This window comes from Eschrichtius robustus, chromosome 12 (genome assembly GCF_028021215.1).
Source record: "Eschrichtius robustus isolate mEscRob2 chromosome 12, mEscRob2.pri, whole genome shotgun sequence".
Lineage (NCBI taxonomy): Eukaryota > Metazoa > Chordata > Mammalia > Artiodactyla > Eschrichtiidae > Eschrichtius > Eschrichtius robustus.
In genome coordinates this window covers 22,460,999-22,485,551 of record NC_090835.1, presented here as the reverse complement: position 1 = coordinate 22,485,551, position 24,553 = coordinate 22,460,999, and the positions used below count along the sequence as shown (strand labels likewise).

General features: G+C 36.3%; 1 protein-coding gene and 1 long non-coding RNA gene across 5 annotated transcripts in view; one reads left to right on the top strand and one right to left on the bottom strand.

Moving 5' to 3' along the window:
• The window catches only part of TAFA1 (TAFA chemokine like family member 1), a 773,964-nt gene that overhangs the window by 238,388 nt on the left and 511,023 nt on the right, over nucleotides 1-24,553 (top strand). The window lies entirely within an intron of this gene.
• LOC137773880 (uncharacterized) overlaps nucleotides 16,535-24,553 on the bottom strand; it is a 47,138-nt gene continuing 39,119 nt past the window's right edge. Inside the window, exons 2-4 of the long non-coding RNA XR_011075740.1 lie at nucleotides 19,843-19,978; nucleotides 18,863-18,929; nucleotides 16,535-17,972 (exon numbers count right to left, since the gene is read on the bottom strand). This is a non-coding gene — a long non-coding RNA (uncharacterized lncRNA). The remainder of the gene's footprint in view (nucleotides 17,973-18,862; nucleotides 18,930-19,842; nucleotides 19,979-24,553) is intronic.

Sequence of the window (24,553 nt, the reverse complement as noted above, 5' to 3'; positions counted from 1 at the left end):
AGTAACTTTGAAAAAGGGTAACGTTGAAGGAGTTGTACTACCTGATTTCAAAACTTAATATCAATCTTAGTAGAAATCTATCATGAACAAGACATATCATGGTCACGTTTAAAAGATAGACAAATCGATCAGCGGAACAGAGTAGAGAAAAGGAATAGATCCACACATCCATGGTCAACTGATTTTCAACAAAGTTGCCAAGTTCATTCAATGGGGGAAAGGAGAGTCTTTTCAGCAAATGGTCCTGGTATAGTTGATGTGGTGGGCAAATAATGCCTCCCAGAATGCCTGCATCCTAATCCCCAAAACCTGTGAATATGTTTGGCTACATGGCAAAGAGAAATTAAGGTTGCAATGGAATTAACTTTGTTAACCATAACATAGGAAGATTATACTGAATTATCAAGCTGAGCCCAGTATAATCATAAGGATCCTTAAAGGAGGAAGAAGGAGGCAAAAGAGAACCAGAGAGATGGCAAGGTGAGAAACACTGGGTCCAATGCTGCTGGTTTTAAAGAAACCATGAAGGAAGACGGCCATGAGCCAAAGAATGTGTGCAACCTTTATAAGCTAGAAAGGACAAGGATGTGAATTCTCCCCTAGAGCCCCCAGAAAGGAACACAGCCCTGCTGACAACTTGATCTTGACTCAGTGAGATCTACACTGTACTTCTAACATAAAGAACTGTAAGGTAATAAATTGGTGTTGTTTTAAACCAGTAATCTTGTGTCAATTCCCTATAACCATAGAAAAGTAATATAGCTGGATATCTGTATGGGGGAAAATCTCAACTCTTATTTTATGCCATTCTCAAATTGAATGGAAATGAATCATAAATCTAAATGTAAGACCTAAAACCATAAAAATTCAGGACAAAAACAGGAAAAAAATCTTTGCATTCTTGGTTTAACCCAAGATTTCTTAAGTATGACACTATAAGCATGAACCACAGAAGAAAAAATTGATAAATTGGACTTCATCAAAGTTTGAAACAATTTCTCTTTGAAAGTCTCTGTTAAAAAATAGAAAGGTAATTGATTAGTAGAAAATATTTGCAAAGCCATATATCTGACTAAGGACTTGTGTTCAGAATATGTAAAGAACTTAGAAAACATGGAACCCAATAATAAATGGGCAAAAATTTGAACAGACACTTCACTGAGGAAGATACATGATGACCAATAAAGACATTGTACATGCTCCATATCACTGGTCATCAGGGAAATGAAAATTAAATTCTCAAAGAACAATCACTTGATACCCACTAGAATGGCTAAAATTTGGAAGACTAATGATGACTAAATCTTGGCAAGACTGAAGCCAATGGAACTCTAATTCATTGCTTATGGAAATATAAACATGTCACAGCCATTCTGAAAACAGGTTGGCAGTTTCCTATAAAGTTAAATATTCACTTGTTTTAATGATCCATCAACTCTTTTCCTAGGTATTTACCCATGAAAAATGAAACATAGGTCTATCCTAGGATTTCATAGCAGCATTATGTATAATATCAAAAAACTAGAGTAAAGCAAAATTTCCATCACCTGGTGAATGGATAAACAAAATGTGATGTATCCAAACAATGGAATACTATTCCACAGTAAAAAGGAGCAACCTATTGATACATGCAATGATATAGATGATTCTCAAAATCATTATGCTGAATAATACAACTTAGGTACAGAAGATTATATACTTTATGATTCCATTCATATGCTATTCTAGAAAAGGCAAAATTACAGTGACAACGCACATTGGCAGTTGCCAGGCGTGAGGGGAGAGAAGTGATTTCAAAGGGGTAAGCTTACTGAAATGGGAGAAATGTTCTCTGTCTTAGGTAGATGGTAGTTACAAGGCTGTGTATTTGGGCAAAACTTGTCAGACTGTGACAAGTTAAAATGGGTGCATTTTATGAAATGTAAAGCATATCTCAGTGAAGCTCTTAAACAATTAAAATATAATGACCTTGTGTTTGTCATGTTTATGCTCTGATGTAATTAACGCTAATAATAACATTTACTGAGTACCTACTAGTGGGTTTGTACTTCTTGAATTATGAGACTCTGTGAGCCTCAGTTGCCTTATAGAAGTGTTGGAAATAACCAAGATTGGTCATTCAAAATAGATCAGCTGGAGTGCATGGGAACCAATTAATTGAAAGGGGCATAGGGCAATTAAAGAGTCCTGGTATGAATAGCTGGTGTAGATAAAATGGTGCATCACTGTGTATCATTCCTGGAAATAATGACAGTAGTGTCTCCCTCAAGATTATTATAAGGATTAAATGAAATGAGTCATGTGAAATGCTTAGCACAGTGCTTGACACCTGATTCATCCTCTGTACAAAGCAGTTGTTACCTTCATGCAATGTGAGCTTTTTTCGGGGAGGGATGTGCATCCAGACAGTAGCAGTCAAATGTTGTTTCTGCCTGTCCAGAATATCTTCCCCTTTCTTCAGGTAACAAAACATCCTATTTTTCCTTTGAGCAACTGCCCTTTTCCCAGTCAATGGGGGTCCTAGTAAGGCAGTGAATCCCCTGAAGGTACAGGCAGGCAGGCAGGCCCAGTTGGAATGTTTGATCCCTATGCTGCAGTGATTAGATCAAGAGAGGCTCTTGATCCAAGCCAGGCCAATTAGAAACTTACCTGAGATTTAGCAACTCAGTGATGTAAGTTAGTGTTGGAGTGACTTGCAGCTTTTTGAGCCTTGTTGGAAAAGCCTGAGAATGCAGCCCTCACCATGGTAGAAGAATTAAAAGCTAAGTACAACAGAGCCCTAGGGACAGTGTTCGTGCTGCTGCAGTCAGCTGAACCTGTGACTTTGCAGTGTCATGAGTGAATGAAACATGTCCTGCACACCTCCTTTTGCCTAAAACCAGTTTGATATAGGTTTCTGCCATGTGCAACCAAAAGAATCCAGTGTTTCTAACATTAATTTGAGAAAGACCCTTTTCTCATGCATACAGTTGTTTTCATTACTTTTTTATTGAAGTATAGTTGATTTACAGTATTGTGTTAGTTTCAGGTGTACAGCACAGCGATTCAGTTATATGTATAGGTGTGTGTATGTACATAGTCTTTTTCAGGTTCTTTTCCCTTATGGGTTATTATAAAATATTGAATATAATTCCCAATGCTATATAGTAGGTCCTTGTTTGTTATCTATTTTATGTATAGTAGAGTGTGTATGTTAATCCCAACCTCCTAATTTATCCCTCCCCCCAACACCTTTCCCCTTTGGCAACCTTAAGTTTGTTTTCTACGTCTGTGAGTCCGTTTCTGTTTTGTAAATAAGTTCATTTGTATCATTCTTTTTTGATTACACATATAAGCAATATCGTATGATATTTGTCTTTGTCTGCCTTACCTCACTTAGTATGATAATCTCTAGATCCATCCATGTGGCTGCAAATGGCATTATTTCATTCTTTTCTATGGCTGAGTAATACCCCATTGTATATATATACCATATCCTCTTTAGCCACTCATCTGTCGATGGACACTTAGGTTGCTTCCATGTCTTGGCTATTGTAAATAGTGCTGCTATGAACATTGGTGTGCATGTATCTTTTCAAGTTATGGTTTTACCTGGATATATGCCTAGAAGTGGGATCGCAGGATCATACGGTAGCTCTATTTTTTGTTTTTTTAAGGAACCTCCATACTGTTCTCCATAGTGGCTGTACCAGTTTACATTCCCAACAACATTTTAGGAGAGTTCCTTTTTCTCCACACCCTCTCTAGCATTTATTATTTGTTTTCATTTGTATGGTTTGTATTTTTCTATTTATTTGAAATTTTAATTCTCATGATCCATTATTGATGGTAAAAGTTGAATATTGCATAATAAACTAGATTTAACAGAAAATATTATTAGGCCATTGCATATAAGGCTATCTGATATTTCTGACATTCAGGCCCACTGAGGCAGTTTGCATTTGAACTGGTTCTAGGCAAAGCCAATACCTTGGAACAAACTATGACAAATTTTGGAGAGTTTTATACATTTATTTAAACTTAGGTATACCACATTGATAGTTCCAGATCTAGGATAATTGGCATTCATGATACTTAAAATATATCGTTAATGTTCTTTAAAAATCCTTATTCATGGTTATGCTGATTATCTCCTCCCTGTGAGCGACTTTGGCATTTGAAACCTGGTTCCGCTACTTACTAACTGTGAGATCCTGAGAAAATTTCCTAATCTCTCTGTTTATTTCCTCATCTCTGAAATAAGAGTGATAATTTTTCCTATTTCTCAGGAAGGTGTAAGGACTAAATGCAGCAATATATAGAGGGCTTAAAACAGTGCCTGAAACTTACCTAGTGCTAGGTAAGTGTTTGCTATCATCATTGTAATCCATTTTCCTCGTTAAAGCTGTGTTTTGATAGGATGAGGAAGAGGATGTAGGCATAGGTTTAAAACATTTCTAAGAGCCACTGTAATTAGTGACTGGATTAATGAATTAATTAAGTTGAATGGATGAGAAAGTTTATCTAGTATTTTTAATAAGGTCATTCTTTCCCAATGCATCTTCCTTAGCAGGTGTCTTGCCTGGGATAGGGGCTCAATATGGGTTGAAAGAAATAGATTCCTGGTAGTTCATGATCCAAGCACACACAATAACCTTGTTGACCCTATGATATTGGAAAGTCTGAGTCCTCATAGGCAACTTGGTTGCTAATTATAGTTATCTCTTCTATGAGTAAAACCTTAACAGTGACAGCAAAAACTTAGGCATAGAATGAAAGCCTTTCTATTAATACAATGATTTATAGCTTTCCCTGCTAACTTAAACAGTATTTTGAACAGAATTTTGTGTTTTGTGTAAGATACCTTAGGATGATCTTTTTGCTGTTACTGAACTCTATGGACAACAGTGGTGTCATGAGATGCACTTCCTGATCCCACAGAGCTATACTTCTGATTACCTGTGTCAGATGCTATATTATTCTCTCCTTTCCCTCAGTGTTAGACACCACTTCTTGCTCAAAGTGTGTCTTACCAGCTCCCCTTCCCTTTATCATTTGTCTTTTACAATAGCCTTTGTACTGGGAAATGAAATAACTAAAATTGTTCAAAGTATGTCTAAAATAAGAGTAAATAAGTCATTAGTGAGTACACTTTGCTAGGAGTAAAATACATTAGCTGATTTATTTTATACATGGTAGGGCCTCTGGGTTCTGTTTGGTGTCTTATTTAGCCCAATCGTCCACCCCCAGGTGAATTCCATATGTGAGTTTACTTAAAAAGCTTCTCTATCTGAATGAACTGTTCTTGTAAGGTGCCTGGTAAATCCATGAGCTCAATTGGTGGGGCTTGTATTTAACGTTAGTTTTTAAAACAGGTGATATGGATAATATGCCTTGTGTTTGATTATGTAACACATGAACAGGAAAACCTGAGGATTTAAAGGTAAAAATTCCTAAATAATATCTACAGTGTACCACTTGAACATGCAGTGGATTTTTCAATATTATAGAGACTTAGTTTTTAATCGGAATTGTCTAAGTGTTACGGTCTTCGTTAAGCATCTGATTGATGCCCAAATTTGCATTTTTATCTTGCTAAATGTGAAAAATAGTTCATAGTTATAGTGATTTAAACTTAAATTAGGATTTGGGGTAAAATCTTCACATGGCCCTTCTGTAAATAACAATAAGAGATTATGATTAAGAAAATGAATCTATCACTTGTGGTCAACTGTATAATAGCAAAGTGAGTCTCCCTTACTAGGAAATAGAATATGCCATTATTTAAAATAAAGGATGAGGGATGTTCAGTGACACTGACAACATACAGACTTGATATAGAGCTTCTTTTAACTTTTTTCTCACTGTTTGGGCTCTAGGCAACAGCTATGGAAGTAATGATGGCATTTTCATAGATGCTGGTATGCTTTCAGAGGAGACTCTCACAATATGGAGAAGTTGCAACTTTCACCATTAGTCTAAACTAAGGGGTCTGAGCTTGCCTCCTCTAAGTCACATAATTCTCGTTTTATGTTAATACAAGTCATGCCTAATTATCAAGGGGAGAGTATATTTCTGAATTATAGTCTCTTCCAGAAGAGTTATGAGTGTAACCTCCATTAACACTGGGGAATATTAAGAAGGCAACTCTTCGATGTTGAGATAAAAATATGTCCCTCTAGTGGAGGGTTATATTTTATCCATAACTGAGTAATTTTGACTCAAGTGACCTATATTGAGAAATAGATTTAATAGTGGAAATATTGTGGATTGATGGATCCCTGCCAGGCAGGAACAGAAAGTTCAGAGCATTAACAGTAAGTGGAGGAATATAGGACATGATGTTATTCCCAAAATTATCAGGAAGAGAAAATATAATAGAGGGGAAAAAAGTGTGAACTGTTTACCACCCCTACCTTCCCAGATGTTCATGTCAATGTTTCCTCAGACAGAATTTTTGATTCAGATTTCTCTTTGGAAACGGTCCGTGTTTTATAGGTTCTCATCTAATCAGAAATAAACCCAAAGCATTATTTTTGTAGCAGTCACTGTGTCTTCAGTGTACAATTCTCTGAAGCCCATTTGCCGGTGTTCTAAGAAAATTTGCTGCTTCATCTGTGATAAAACCAGCATACACAGTAATCTTCCAATTTAAAGTCCAGATAAGAATATTTTCTAGCCCTCAGAGCAATCTAAGAGTCTCTCTCTAACAGAATTGCTTCTTCATGGAAGGAAGTTTGGGGAGTAAGTTAAGTTGGTTCATTCTCTTCCTTCCTTCCTCTCTCCCCTCCCCTCCCCTCCTGCCCTCATCCTGCCCCCTTCTTCCTCCACACCCTTCTCCTTTCTTTCCTCTCCCCTCTTCCTCTTTCCCCTCCCTTTTTTGTACCTTCCCCTCCCTTTCTTCCTCCCACATTAGTTCCTGTAACATTGCTGAAAAAATTTGTCCCAGATTTTAAGTGCTTTGAAATTTTTATGATAGAAAATGCACCCGGAATTTAATCTGATTATGTAGAAAAGACCTGCAGATTCAATTTCTTGTAATAACTTGCTACTATCTTATTGACTTGATGTCTTTAGGACTTAGCTAGTGTCACCTGAAGTGGGTGGTAAAATGAAAACAAACCAACAAATAAAAAACCCAAACAACTTGTATTTCTTCAATATGTAATATAGACTGAAAACTGTTTCAAAAATTTAGGAACTGTATCTCTGATTTTTTTCCATCCTGGGTGCATAAAGGAATTTAGATGTGTGGGCTTGGTACATTAAACTATTTTTAAGGCTAATTTCAAGAAGAGCAGTCATCAAGCCACAAACAAAACTCTGAAAGATGTAGAGTCCTGAGTTGTGTAACTCTGCTTCTGAGTAGTCATGGCCTTTGATCTTTGAACTGAGGGCTTGTATCAGCACCATCACTTCCTGAATGATCTAATTACTTCCGGGCTTTGGTCTATAGATCAGACATTTTGACATTCAATAGCACAGCTGCCTTCTTTAGAATCTAAGGATGTGGATTGATTCCTCACATAGGCGTTCTTAGAAAACATAAGACTTGCTAATATCATTAAGGCAATAAAATGTTTTGGTTTTTTTTTTAAAGAATTATATACTTAAAGGAACTTGATTCAACTTGAAGCTCAATCCTTTCTGCTCTTTCATATTCTGGGGCTAATTTTATTAAAATCAGTGACTCCTGCAGAGCTCAACACATAGTATAAGTTCATTAAGTGTTGGTTTATACGGAGGGGAAGAAGTGATCTCTAATGACCCCCAACTTTCTGGAAATCATACCCTGTCTCTTTCTTCAATGAAAGGAATAAAAAAATTTGAAAGTTGAATCGAAAATCTGAAGTTTTTAACAGCCTTCCAGACACTGGAAGACTTGTCACCACAGTCACCCAATAGCATTAACCTCTGTATCCCTTGACTTGGCTTGTCTTGTTGAAGGTTCCACCTTAAAATCTGTCTATACTGATATGATGTGATTCCCAAGATAAACTGTAAAATGCAAAGGAGCAAGAAGGGGAGCAAGTATACATCTATACACATAAATATACATACATATACTTTTGTGTATATATATACATTATGTATACATACATATAGTTTTGTGTATACATATACATTATGTATACATTATGTATACATATACATTATATATACATTATGTATACATTATGTATCTCTGAAAGGATGCATAGGCGTTGGCAATGAGATTGCCTTTAGAATGAGGCAGAGGGAAGAAGACAAATTTAAGTTTCACTCTATGTGCCTATTTAAATTTGAAAATAAGATTAAAAGTAACTTCTCCTACGTAATTATTCGCAGGACTAAGCTGATATTAAAGCTGATCTCCTCAATTAGGTGTCTCCTAATTATACATCAATAATAAGGTGCCTACCCCAATACCTTGACAAAAATCTCTTGTACATATGTTGATTAAATAATTTTTTTTATAATGTGACAGATGGAAAATGACCAGATCAAACTGTTAATTACTGTCTAAGCATTGGCTTTATCACTGTAGGTCTACAGGAGTTCCACTGAGAAGGAAATGTAGAAGGTTCTGATGCACGTTGAGGCATGTTTATAAAACCAACTCCAGGTTTGTGTGTACGAATGTCTCATTGGAATCTTGTGGGCTCTCTGAACATGCTATTGTAATATAATATATAGTATTCCTATATATTATGTATTGTTACAAGACATGATATATTATGTTATGTAACAATACATAATATATAGGAATACTAAGTTGTAGCTGAGCCTCAATGCAACTAATAATTTAGGGTTAAAAGAAAATTTTGAAGAACTGATGAAAAAAAGGGTATGGTCTGTGTCAGTTAAGTACAGTTGAGTAAAGAACCACCCAAAATGTGATGACTTAAAATAACAAGCATTTATTTGGTTCATGACTCTGCTGGGCTGTCCTAGTGTGGGCCGGTCTCCCTCACGTGTGTGCGGCCATTTGGGAGTGACCATGATAGAGCTGCAGGTTGGCTCTGCTTATTAGTTTGGGCTCTCACATGCGTATATCTGGGATCACAATTAGGCTGACTGGCCTGTGACTCACATTGTCTTCCCAACTCCTGCATGCTAGCCAGAGGTTGTTCCATGACCAAGGCAGAGTACCCAGAAACAAAGTGGGGGCTCAAGTGATCTCTTGAGGCCCAAATTTGGAAGGGGCGTTCTGCCCCTTTTACTGCCTTCTCTTGCCAGGCACACCACAAGCCAACCCAGCTCCAAGGGGCTGGGAAATAGACTCCACCTCGTGCTGGAAGGCCTTCAAAGTCAGTCTTCCAAAAGAATGAGCCCTTGAAAGGAAACCCCTTGTGTCACATGGTCTTGAGCTTTATGGCAAGGACCCTGAGTTGGGTGAAATGTATGTATTTTAAAATTTTTAAATTGTTTTCCAAAAAGTTTTAGAAAAGAGTAATTAATTTTAACTCTGTTTTGGGAATATGTCATACTAATTCCATATCTTTTATTTGTTTTCATATCCTTCTACCACAGTAATAAAAGTTGTAATTTACTGAGAACTCCAAATGTGCCAGATACTATACAACTCATGAGGTGTTTATATACATTTATCTCTCAGGTTTACCACTACAATGTAAGATATCATTCCCATTTTTCGGATCAGTAAACTAAGTTTCATCAATTGACAGTGAGTGACAGACCAGGCCATTAATCCAGGTCTGTGTGGCTATAAAGTTCAGGCCTTTTCTTAGTACAGTGGAGTTCCATATCTGGGATTACTTTTTGTGAATTCAACTATGGGTGCACCACAGAGGGGCCAGATCTGGGGATTGGGAGAGAATGAAAGAGAAAATAATTTAAGTATTATGGATAACTAGCCAGCCATTTTACACAACGAATATGTGTCCTACTGGAACTCTGATTTGGGGACTATAAATCTACTGTTAGCTCAGGTAATTACAGCTCCAGGTGCCTCTGAGATGGATGTGATTTTGATATTTTTGTTTCTTTTTAGTAATATGGCTCTAAATGCAAGCCACCTCCTTTATCTCATAGTAAATCAGAGGAAAAAATGGTCAAAATAGTGTTAGAGGAAAAATCATCTATCTTGTAGGGTTGTGAGTTGTAATTCAATCTCTGCTCTGTCACATTATCGGAGAATTTTCAGGGGTAATTTCGACTCTACATACTTTTTATTTTAAGAGCAAAGTTCTGACCCTAAACCTCAATAGTATGCAAATCCAGTTCACTATGCTATATTTTCTAGAGGAACAGATTTTAATGTTTGTGCAATAAAATGCCTTTCTGAAGCGGGGTACAAAATATTTATTTTGCAGTCTTCAGGTGTGTTAACCTAGTTAAGCCTATCAGGAAAATAAGTGGCAGAACTACAACAATGCTACTGCAATGCTATGAAAACACTACTCCATCCATTTTGTAGAAGAACTAGATTTTTGCGACTGTATCACTAGTTAATTTTTAAAGAATATTCCGGAAGGAAGAAGATAGTCTTGTTATTAAGTACACAGCTGTTTATTCTCAAATTAACATAAAGACAGTGTATAAAGTGAAGTGAGCAAATGAAATTATCTTGTCACAAGCATGTTATTTTTATTTTATAGGCCTACATTTTTATTTAGCTATAATTTACAGAGAGAAATGTACACATGGAAGTGTACAGTTAAATATAGCTTCACAAACTGTATACACCTGTGTGAGCAGCACTCACAAACAAGCACATTAGAAGCCCCTTCATGCTTTTGTTCAGATATGACTCCCCTAACCCCCAGAATAACAACTCTTCTGGCTTTTCACAAGATAGACTAATTTTGCCTACACTGTACTTTATATAATGGAATCATATGGTATGTACTTTTTGTGTGTCTGACTTTTATTCAGCATTGAGTTTGTAAGCTGATCCATGAGACTGCATGACATTCAGATGGTTCATCCTTATTGCTGATGAGTGAATATACTGCTATGAATCCATTCCAGTGGCATGAGCATTTGCATAGTTTCCAGTTCAGGGCTACTAAAAATAATGCTGCTATGAATATTCAAATACATATCTTTTATGAACATGTACACATTTCTGTGGTGAATGTACCTAGGAGTGGAAATTTTGGGTCATGGACCATGCATGTTTTCATCTTTGGTAGAAAATGTCAGTTTCCAAAAGTGGTTGCCAGTTAACACTCACATCAGAAATATATGAGGGCTCCTAACCCATGTTATTTTCCATTGCTTTTATTTTAGCCAGTATGGCTACCTTACCTAAAATATTATAATGATTGAAGTTTCCTATATTTTACATATATCACTATATACATATATATATAATATATTTATATTAAAAATATATTTTTTATAACTGCTAACCTGGAACACTGAGATTATATATATTTATAATCTATTATATATGTATATAATATATGTAATATATTTTATAAATATATAATCTCAGTGTTCCAGGTTAGCCAAGAAGATAATTATTCAAAGAAACCTCTGATTAGATGGAAGATATTATTGTTCACAGAGTTATAACTCTATTCAGAGTTATTATTCTTCACCTGAAACTTACCTTCATGGAAACAGAACACAGAAAAATTATAGATTTAAGTCAAGAGTGATAGCAGCTAGATTGTGTGTGGTTTTTTTTTTTAACCTCCCTTATCTCATCAAATTGTCAGGAATGACTAACCCATGCTTTATATTCATTTAAAAAACAAACTTTTTAATGCAACAATCTTTTTTTTTTCATATTTCCTAAATATGATGAAGGTCTGATTAAAGTTAGAAAACAATCTTTTCAAAGTGGCCTTTTGCATTACAATCCTAAAACCAATTCTATGTAGAAGAAACACCTATGTGGCTTCCTTTTCTTAGCATATGCTTAAGTTAAAGAAGAAGCCCACGTATACATGCCAGTTCCCCTTTTGCAGCTCAAACAATAAACTGTTTATCAAAATAGTAAATTTCTAGAGAATATGTGATTTTTGGAGACTTAAAGTTTTCATTAGTATTTGATTAGGGAAGTATATATTATAAAGTCAATAATAAAAACAGAAATATAGATCAAAGGAACAGGATAGAAAGCCCAGAGATAAGCCGATGCACATATGGTCGCGTTATTTTTGATAAAGGAGGCAAGAATATACAATGGAGAAAAGACAGCCGCTTCAATAAGTAGTGCTGGGAAAACTGGACAGCTACATGTAAAAGAATGAAATTAGAATACTCCCTAACACCATATACAAAAATAAACTCTAAATGGATTAGAGACCTAAATGTAAGGCCAGACACTATAAAACTCTTAGAGGAAAATATAGGCAAAACACTCTATGACATAAATCACAGCAAGATCCTTTTTGACCCACCTCCTAGACGAATGGAAATAAAAACAAAAATATACACATGGGACCTAATGAAACTTAAAAGCTTTTGCACAGCAAAGGAAACCATAAACAAGACAAAAAGACAACCCTCAGAATGGGAGAAAATATTTGCAAACGAAGCAACTGACAAAGGATTAATCTCCAAAATTTACAAGCAGCTCATGCAGCTCAATATCAAAAAAACAAACAACCCAATCCAAAAATGGGCAGAAGACCTCAACAGGTATTTCTCCAAAGAAGATATACAGATTGCCAACAAACACATGAAAGGATGCTCAACATCACTAATCATTAGAGAAATGCAAATCAAAACTACAATGAGGTATCACCTCACACTGGTCAGAATGGCCATCATCAAAAAATCTACAAACAATAAATGCTGGAGAGGGTGTGGAGAAGAGGGAACCCTCTTGTACTGTTGGTGGGAATGTAAATTGATACAGCCACTATGGAGAACAGTATGGAGTTTCCTTAAAAAACTAAAAATAGAACTACCATATGACCCAGCCATCCCACTACTGGGCATGTACCCTGTGGAAACCATAATTCAAAAAGGGTCATGTACCACAATGTTTATTGCAGCTCCACTTACAATAGCCAGGACGTGGAAGCAACTTAAGTGTCCATCGACAGATGAATGGATAAAGAAGACGTGGCACATATATACAATGGAATATTACTCAGCCATAAAAAGAAACGAAATTGAGTTATTTGTAGTGAGGTGGATGGACCTAGAGTCTGTGAAACAAGTCAGAAAGAGAAAAACAAATACCGTATGCTAACGCATAAATATGGAATCTAAAAAAAAAATGGTTCTGAAGAACCTAGGGGCAGGACAGGAATAAAGATGCAGACGTAGAGAATGGACTTGAGGCCACAGGGAGTGGGAAGTGTAAGCTGGGACGAAGTGAGAGAGTGGCATGGACATATATACACTACCAAATGTAAAACAGATAGCTAGTGGGAAGCAGCCGCATAGCACAGGGAGATCAGCTCAGTGCTTTGTGACCACCTAGAGGGGTAGGATAGGGAGGGTGGGAGGGAAGCTCAAGAGGGAGGGGATATGGGTATATATGTATACATATAGTTGGTTCACTTTGTTATACAGCAGAAACTAATACACCATTGTAAAGCTATTATACTCCAATCAAAATGTTAAAAATAAATTTTAAAAATATAGCATTTTTGTGGATTGCTCAATAAATTATAAATAGATAAGAAAAAGTTAAAATAATAGAAATTATAGTAAGACAGCATTACTCTACAGAAACTGGCGGCAGGACTTTAAAAGTTGGTGTTTCTTAGTTTAAGTATTGTGTTGCAAGAGGCTTTATAAATCAAGGATATAGCCATTTTTAGGTGATATTATTTTGACTTGCTTGTATGCATTGGTTCATTTCTAGTAACCTTAGTGGAAAGGTCACAAGAAACATTGAGACAAGTACACTTAACCACTAATTATTTTAATTATTCTTTAAAAATAAGCCATATGAAAAGGGACCGTTCATATTCATTTGCAGGTCATGACTTTTCTGAATGGTGTTCTAATCTTATGGGTAAATAGCAACTGAGGCGAGCAGAGTGTCTTTTAAACATGTAAGCCATCTTTGGGGGAAGTCCAAAAAAATCCAAAGAATATATTACTCAGCCATAAAAATGAATGAAATATTGCCATTTGCAGCAACATGGATGGACCTAGAGAATATTACATTTAGTGAAGTAAGTCAGACAGAGAATGACAAATATTACATAATATCACTTACATGTGGAAACTTAAAAATCTCTATACAAAACAGAAACAGGCTCACGGTCACAGAAAACAAACTTATGGTTACCAGATGGGAAAAGCAAGGGCAGAGGAATAAATTAGGAAGTTGGGATTAACAGATACAAGCTACTATATATAAAACAGATAAGCAGTAAGGATTTACTGTATAGCACAGGGAACTATCAATACATTCAATATCTTATAATAACCTATAATGGAAAATAATCTGAAAAAATATATATATATAACTGAATCACTTTGCTGCATACCTGAAATTAACACAATATTGTAAATAAAATATACATCAATTTAAAAAATACACATTTACCAAATAATATGGAAAACACTAACATCTATAAAGAAAAGAAATATTAAATGTAATGTTTCCTAGGCATTACCATATTAACATTTTTAGCATCCTACCTGGTGTAAAAGTGCCTAATGAGTAATAACAAAAAACAAAACAAAACAAAAACAATGCTAAGTGCTGTTATTAGCTCCACTTTACAAATGAAGATGTAAAGACTCAAAAAAATCAGAATAAGTAATTTGTCAAATCACACAGCTAATAGTTTTCAGATGTAGGATTCTAATGATTAAACGATAGACATGTCGTCTTTTAACCTACATAGATGTACAGTCAGAGGGACTTAGTGAAGGCAAACTTATCCACATAAATGAGGAAAGGGATTGTGATGAAAATAGGAACGTGTCCTAGAGGAAGTGACATCAGCAAAAAAATTCACATTAAAGGAGCTCTTGGAGATATTTCATGACATTGAAACTCAAGGATAAAATGTTGGAAGCTGATTCATACTTAGAAAAGGGAATGACAATTTTCCATAGAAGAGATGCTGGCTCAGTATCGTTAAGTTGTATGATGCAAAGAAGGCAAGCGGAGTTTAAACTACTCTTGATAGGATTTTTTTTTAACAAAGAAATAAAACACCTTGTCTTAGCTTGGAATGCCATAACAAAATATCACAGACTGGGTGATTTTAAAAAAACGGAAATTTATTTTTCACAGTTCTGGAGGCTGAGAAGTCCAAGAACAAGGTGCTGGCAAGGTAGATTTCATTCTGATGCATCTCTTCTTGCTTCGTAGGTGTCAGTAATCTCCCTCACGCTCCCATGCTTGTGTGTGTGCTTGCACACAAGGAGAGAGATAGAGATCTTTCGCTTTCTCTTCTTATAAGGCCATTAATCTTAATAATCTTGATAGACTAGAGCCCCACCTAAGCTCTCCACCTTAAGGATGAGGACACATTTATCCATCTGCTCCCAGCCCCCAAGGTCAGAAGTAGCCCCATGGACATCAGCTACCTCACAGGCCCAGGAATTAAGCAGCTTCTTGTAGGTACCACATGCCATGACTTCTTAGATAAATTTTGGGGAAAGAAGCAAGAGATACATGAAGACTGGCAAAAACTTCACATTAAAAGAAGTATTGGAGCTATTTCATGACATTGAAAGTGCAAAGAGTAAAATATTGGAAACTGACCCAACCTTCAAAACGAGTGAATCACCGTGAGGTTGTGACAGCACAAAGCTGGTCAAAACTTGGAAGAAATCCATGATGACATCAGTAGCTGGAGTGAATGATGGGACGAGGAGGATATGAAGTGCTGTAGAATAGTTACCTTATACACTATCAGATATACTATGTCTGTATATACTTGTGTACTGTTTATCTCTAGATTTACTGGAACATGACTGTCAAGGGTAATTAGACAAGCCAAGCCCGAGATTCTTAGATTAAGCCAGTGGCCCCCTGAGGGGTCTACAATCCTCCCAGGCTAGTAGTATCCCCTGACTTTCAGCAGAAGCAAAAGCAAAGCCTGCATACTGCAAGGTATCCTCACTGTAGTGCACCACCCCCACCCCCAGGTTCCCAATTCATCAAGGTCAACCAATAGGAGCTCGTAAATCACCATGAGGGAGAGTCAGCAAAAGCAAGCTAGCAATCAAATTTAAGCACCTAATTATTTGATGTAGGAATATCAGATACAGAATATAAATTACTATATGAACTATTTAAAGAAATAAAAGGTGGAATAAAAATGAGCAACCAACTTCTAAAAGTTGTCAAAAATAATCAGATATTTGACAAATGAAAGTCTATTTTTGTATCCAGTGTGGCCAGCTCTTTGACATTAGAACTGTGCTAGAAAATAAACACGTGTGGTTCATGCATGTAAATGTATACAGAAAAAATTAATTCAAAGATTATTAGGCATAAAAAGTCATTAAATAAAAGTCTCAACTCACTAGGAAGACACAATAATTCTAAACACGTACCCACTTCACAAAATAGCCTCACAAAATATAAAGCAAAAATTGTTAGACTCACAGAGAGACACTCTAACATCACATTAGGATATTTCTATAGCATTTTCATTTATGAAAGGGCTGGCATGTGTCCATCTTATTAGATATTATTTATTTCATTAATCTTTTCAATATTGCTAGTTCTTTGAAAATGACCGAGTCTTACTTTTGGCATAAAACATGGTAATATATTATAAAAGTTCCATGTTCACTTAAGAAGAATGTGTCCCATTTAGTTGTTAGGCACAAGGTTTAGTGTGTATTTTCTATAGAGTCAGCCTTATTAATTGTATCCCTCAAATCTTTTATAAATTTATAAATTCATTCACACAAAGAAAGCACCAGACCCAGATGGCTTTCTAGGAGAATTCTACAACACTCTCAAAGAACAAATCATTCCAATTTCATGCAGATTCTTTCACAGAATACAAAAGGAGAGACTACTCCACAATTCCATTCTATGAGCCCAAGTGGAAACAAGAAGTGATGTCATTCATAAGTATAAATGCAAAGATATTAATTAAAATAGTAGCAAAATAAAATTTGGCAATCTATACAAAAGGCAGTGCGTCAAAACTAAATTGAATGTATTCCAGGGATTCAAAGGTAAGTTAACATTAAGTGTTTCTTCAATGATTTCTTGGGTATGACACCAAAGCCCAGGAAACCAAAGCAAAAATAGACAAGTGGGACTATATCAAACTAAAAAGTTTCTGCATAGCAAAGGAAACAATCAACAAAATAAAAAGGCAACCTGTGGAGTGGGAGAAAATATTTGCAAGCTATGTATTTGATAAAGGGTTAATAACCAAAAAACATAAGGAACTCTTACAACTCAATAGCAAAAAACACATAACCCAATTTGAAAATGGGCAAAAGAACCGAATAGACATTTCTGCAAAGAAGGCAAACAGATAGGCAATAGGTATACAAAAAGATGCTCAACACGGCTAATCATCAAGAACAGTGCAAATCAAAACCACAGTGAGATGTCATGTCACACATCTTAGGATGGCTATTATTTAACAGACAAAAGATAACAAGTGTTGGCAAGGGTGTGGAGAAAAGGTAACCCACGCGCACTGTTGGTGGGAATGTAAATTGGTACAGCCACTTTGGAAAAGAGTATGGAGGTTCCTCAGAAAATTAAAAATAAAACTACCTTATGATCTAGCAATAACACTCCTGGGTGTATATCAAAACAAAGTGAAATCACTATAGAAGAGATCTGTGACCTCATATACATTGTAGCATTATTTGTAATAGCTGAGACATGGAAACAACCTCAGTGCCCATAACAGATGAAAGGATAAAGAAAATGTGGTATATACCCACAGTGGAATATTATTCAACCTTATAAAATATGGAAATCCTTCCATTTGTGACAATGGATAAACCTGGAGGACATTATGTTAACTGAAATAAGCCAGACACAGAAGACCAAATACTACAGAACACCACTTACATGAGAAGTTTAAAATAGTCGAATTCATAGAAGAGAGTAGAATGGTGGTTGCAGAGGCCTGGAGAAGGAGAAAACAGGAAGGTATTAGTCAATGGATACAAAGTTTCAGTTATGCTAGATGGGTAAATCCTGGAGATCTTGGGTACAGCATAGTACCTATAGTTAACAATATTGTATTATATACTTAAAAATTTGCTCAGAATATGATATTATGTACAGTGGTTTTATAACACTCAAAACTAATGATAAATAAAGAGGGTGGGGGAAACTTGGAAGTGATGTATTTGTTTATGGCATAGATTGTCATGATGGTTTCATGGATGTATACTTAATGCCAAACTCATTAAGATGTATACATGTGTACAGCTTTTTGTGTGTCAATTATACCTCTTATAAAGTGGCTTTTAAATAAGTTTATTCATATATTTTCCACATTAATGCATTGAAGGATAAAAACCACATAATTTCAATAGATGTCAAATAAGCCCTTAATAAATTCCAAGCTCATTTGTGATAAAACTTTTAGCAAACTATGAATAGAAAAGGATTTCTTGAATCTGTTAAAGAGTATGAAAACCTACAGCAAACATAATTCTTAACAGTAAAACAGTAGAAGCGTTACATTTAAAACTAGGAACAAGACAAAGATGCCCACTTTTACTGCTACTATACAGCATTATACTGGAGACCCAGCCAGTACAGCAAGGAAAGAAAGAGATGCAAAGAGTATAAGAATTGGAAAGGAAGAAACCAGACTCCCATCTTTTTTTGGCATGTGATTATTCTCGTAGAAAACTGTGAGTTATGTACAAATAAGTTAACACAATAGAATTTAGCAAGGTGGATATAATACTGGCAATCAAAATTGCAATTATATATAAGCAAAAAGTTTTAAAACACAATTCTGAAAAGATGTTACATGAGTAACAAAGAATATATGGTACTTACAGGACTTCTCTGGCGGTCCAGTGGTTAAGATTCCATGCTTCCACTGCAGGGGGTGCGGGTTCAATCCCTGATCAGGGAATTAATATCCCACATGCCATGTGGCACGGCCAAAAAAAAAAAAAAAAAAAAGAATATGTGGTACTTAGGAATAAATTAAGTGTGTAAGTGTAAGTGTGTAAGACTGATGTGCAGAAAATTATAACACTTTATTTATTTTAAAATATAAATAATAATAGGTAATCACTTTTATAAATAGAAAGCCTAATATTATAAAAATGTTAATTCTTCCAAGTTGACCTATAGATTATATAAAATTCTAATCAAAATCCCAACAGACTTTTAAGAAAGAGCTTTACAAGCTGATTTTAAATTTAAATGGAAGATCAAATGCCTGAGAACAACCAAGAGACTCCTGAAGAAAAAAGAGAGGAAAAACGTGAAAGTATTAGCTCTACCAGATAGGAAGAACTACAATACATTTATAATAATCAGCACAGAATAGTGTGATAGGCAATTTGACCAATGGAACATACTCGAAAGCCCAAAAGGAAACCCAGACTTATGTGGCACTTTCATATGTAGTGGAACCTTTGCAAAGTTCTGGGGAAAAAATTGAACCTTTCAATAAATGGTACTGGGACAATTTATTACCCAAATAGGAAAACAAACAAACAAAACAATATAATGGGTTCTCTATCTCATGCCCATAAACAAAATCAGTACTTGATGAATTAAAAATTTAAATGTGAAGGCAAGTATTTCAAATTTTAGAAGAAAATATAGTGAGTATTTTGATAGCTTTAGGATTAAAAAAATTTATAACACAAAAATTGTTAACCATTGTGTTAGTTTCCTGTGCTTGCTATAATAAATTACCACAAACTGGGTGGTTTACAACACAGAAATTTATTCCCTCACAGTTTTGAAGGCTAGAAGGCCCCTGTGCCTTCTGAATGCTCTAGGGAAGAATCACTCCTTGCCTCTTCCCAGCTTCAGGTCCTTGCTGACAAGCTTTGGTTTTCCTTGGCTTGCAGTGGCCCCATTCCAGTGTCCGCCTCTGTTGTCATGTGGTCCTCTTCCCTGTGGCTCTTCTCTCTCTCTGTCCAAATTTCCCTCCTGTAAGAGACCAGTGATTGGATTTAGGGCCTACCCTAATCCATTGTGACCTCATCTTAATTTGATTATATATTTGCAAAGACCTTATTTCCAGATAAAGTCACACTCACAGGTTCTGAGTGGACATGAATTTTAAGGGGACACTATTCAAGTCAGACCAACCACGAAGGAAAAGATTGATAAGTCTTTTCACTATTTACCATAAATAGAATGAAAAGAGAAAACACAACTGAGAGAAGACATTACTAATACATGTAATGGACAATTTTATATAAATATAATACATATAACTGATATGAATCAATAAGATAAATAACCCAGTAGGAAAATCGGCCAGGTCATGAATAAGCAGGTGACAGAAAAGAAAACATATATGGTAGATTACCTAAGAAAAATGTGCCAAAACTTCTTAGTAAGCAAGGAAATACAAATTAACATCACAATAAAATATTATTTTACTTCCCCTAAATTATGAGTTTGACAATACCAAGTGTTGGTAAGGATGTGCCACACAGGAACTCTTACACATTACTAGTGAGGTTGTCCACAGAAGCTTTATTTTTAATAGCATTACACTAGAAGAAACCCCAATATTCATTGGTAGGATAATTGATATATTGTGATATATTCACTAAATGCACTATTTTTTTATTTTTATTTTTTGGCCACACCGCGTGGCATGTGGGATCTTAGTTCCTCAACCAGGGATCAAACCTGCGCCCCCTGCATTGGAAGCGTAGAATCTTAACCACTGGACCACCAGGGAAGTCCCTAAATGCACTATTATATAACAATAAGAAATGGATTAACTATAGATACATATGACAGCACAGTTGATGTTTCAACCAAGCAAAATTATTTGACACAGATATATATATGATAATCTGTTTAAAAAAGCACATGAATGATAAACACAAAATTCAAGAGAGCGGTTATCTTCAGCGAGGAGGCAGAAAGGTGATACAGAGAAAGAACATACGAAGATAAGGCAATATTCTAGATTCTGGGTGGTAGATTTATGTGTTGATTTTATTAGACATCGTAGGGTAGATGCATGTTATATATGCTTTGTGCAGAGCAAATATCTCGTAACATAAATAAAACAAAATTCATATATTTTTTAAGTGTCATGGTATGGGAACCCAGATGTATTCAATGCTTTGAAACTAGGCCCATTTTAATTGCAGTGTTGATGGATTAAGGATTTAAGCAGACAATAGAATATACTGGCAAATCCCTGGAGTCCCACTGCCTATATGAGAATCCTGACCCTGCCACTGACTAGCTGCAGGATACGGGGAAAGTTTCTTAATTTCTCTTTACTTCCATTTCTTTGTCTTTAAAACGAGGATAAAAATAGGCCTGGCTTTACAGGATTGTTATGAAAATTATATGAAAGAATGGGGGTAAAGCTCTTAGTATACAGTTGCTTGTACACATAGTAAATGCCTAGTGACTATGACCTAGACAGATTCAGAGGCCTGAAATGTGCTGACACACAGTCTCCCTTGCACCTCTGACATTGCTTTGAAAAGGCCTTGGCCCCAGTAGCTACTGCCCCCTTTGCCTCGGCTGCAGAATGAACAGACATGAGCCTAACCCGGATGAGAAGCCAAGCCCCAGTGGGCCTCTGTCTGAGTCAGGGCTGCTTGTCTGAGCTCAGCCAATACGCAGTTAGAGAACTAAGAATAAATGTTCTTAAGCCTGTGAATCTTAGAGCATTTTGTTTGTAAAAGTAGTTAACTGATACATGAGCTGCAATTATTGTTGTTGGTATTATTACTATTAAAGATTTCAAAGATAGTTGCTACTGGGCCTGCAAAGGTTGTCTCATTCACATTAGTTGTACCTAGACAGGTTGGATTTAATGCCTTAAAAGAATAAGAATTTTCTGTTTCTATCTCAAGCAGCTGCCAGAAGCATGAATATCTTATTCCCGTTGACCTCGTCTCTCCTGTAGCTCCAGAACACATAAGCTTGAGTCAGCTCGACTGCAGCACACTGCCATTGTCAAAAAGACCTGAGGACAAAGACGAGATGTACTGTCCCCAGTTCAGTAAAGAGTCAGCTGTGTAACAGCTGTTCGACATCTCTAGTATGAATGTTGTCCTTTGTTGTTAGAGCATCATCATACAGTCCATAAACCACCCATGCATTCATTGTTTTATTGATCTGCACTGCCACCTGCCTGGTAGCCAGGGTCAGGATGATGTTGCCTCCTGCGTAATGAAGAGCCCTAATCTCAGAGCTGTTGCAGTGATTTGCCCAAGGCCACAAAGCTTGTAAATGGTACAGCTGAACCCAAATCTGCAATTTCTGATGCCAAGTACTGGCTTTCTCTTACTGCTTCATGGATGCCTTTTCATACCTCCAATTTTTTTGTTTGAGAATACACACTTTTCAACAGATTGCATCACCAACAGATTGGGTCAATCTCTTAGGTCACACTGGTGCCACGGGAAGTGTGCTAACACCTAGGTAGTAACAGTCTGTCATTCTGACGTCAAATACACAGATCCCGAAACAGTAACTTCTGCAACTCTAGGTCTTTCTTGATTCCTCAAATTGTGTTTGGTTAGAAGATCTGGTGAGGGAGTACAGATGGGGTAGCAACAGATCTTTACCTGAAGTAACGTGGACATATCTGAACTCGTTAACTGGTCTATGCATTAACAAGAGGCTGCAGAATCAGTGCACAAAGCCCTCTTTTCCTACGCTTATTTAGAAGTTAAGGTATCATGTGAAATGAATTAATAAGTGAATTTATCATATTTTCTTTAGAACTACTGCACAAACGGAAACACAGTAATAGAGGCTTTCCAAGGGATTGCCTCTGCTTAGAACATTATCAGACATCTTTGTGAAAGTCTTTTAAATAATGTTGCAATATTTTCAATCATATGTCTTATTTTTATGAAATAAGATTATATAAGAGTTTCTAAAAGTTTCTTGTTGTTGGAAGAGAACTTGGTTCTATGATTTAGAGTTAGTGAGGAAGACCTGGGCATTTGACTATCTAAATTACAATCTCAATTCTACCACTTGCTGTTTGTGTGACTTTGGACAAGTTAGTTAAGATCTCTGGCCCTCAGGTTTCTCATCTATAAAATGAGACAACTGATAAGACCTTTCTTGTGGGTTTTGTGAAGATGAAACAAGATAATGCATTTACAGTGCTTAGAAAAATAACTGGCACTAGTGGGTATTCAAATGCTAGCAATTTATTACGAATTATTTCTCAACCAGACATTAGCTGGGAATCACCTTTGTCAGTTTGATTCATCTGAGCAGTATATAGTATTGGTTGATTTATCTGAGTATTATGAGGTGGTTCAGAGATTGGACTTGAGTCAGAACTACTTAGGTTTCAGATTCCATGGGCAAGTAGCAGAATATCTTGAGACTCCAGTGCTTTTTTTTTTTTTAATGCTGAAAATAAGAGAATCTACCTTATAGGATTGTTCAGAAGATTAAATGAGAAAATCATTTAGAACAATGCCTCACACATGCCAATATTTTTTAAATGGTAGTAATGGTACAACAATGAGGGAGTTGGAATAAAGAGCTAAAGTTCGTTATCTTTGTCTTTACTGGTCTGAAAGTGTTTCCTCTGTAAACCTCTAACAAGAACGTATTAGGATCAAGCCATTGACATCTCTGTGCTGTTAGCAGCCTGTCCCTGGATTACTGGTCTCTGGCTCCTGTCAGGTAGCTCAGCCTGCACTTGGCTTTGGGCCCTCCATCCCTAAAGGGGGTACATTTGGGGCTGAACCAGAGTCCTTACACATGCAGTGGGTCCCCCAGCTCACAGCTGCTGTCGGTATGTTACCTAGAACACTCTCTCCTTGAGCGCGTTCCTCTGAATTGTCATCCCAGTGGTGGTTGGAATAGAGGTTTCCCCTCAAAAGTCCCTTCTTCCTGCATTAGATTCCACATTTCTGACAAGTCTGCAATTCCATTTCTGCACCTCCTTTGTTCCACCCCAGACAGGTTCTGTCCTCTCTGATCTGTTATCAATCCCTGGAGTGCTTCTGTCTTTCACTCCAGCCTGTAACAATCCAGGCCTATCCTCCTTTAAATGTCTAGCTAGAAACATTTCTTCCTTCACAGTTAACCTGAAATTCTCTCCTTCATCTAAACTTCTCATTGCATTGAAAAAAAATCTAAACTTCCTACCACAGCCTGTAAAGCTCTATCTGTTCTTGTCTTGTCTGCCTCTCTGATACCATCTCCTGCTTCTATGCTTTAGTCAAACAAGCCTGTGTCTTTTCCTTTAGGACTTCAAATTCATTATCACCTACTGCTTTAGTACTTACTGTTCAACTCTGCCTGGAAAGCTTTCTTCCAAAATATTTCCTGGTTGGCTTTTTTTTTTTTTTTGCCTCAAAGAGGTCTTTCCTGACCATCCAATAAAAAAAAAAAAAAAAAAACCCACAAAAACAAAAAAACTCATTCTCATTCCCATCAATCTTGCACAATGGTTCTCAACTGGGGAGGAATTTGCCCCCCAGGGGATATTTGGCAATGTTTGGAGATCTTGCTAGTTGTCATAACTGAGAAGGTGCTCTTGGTACC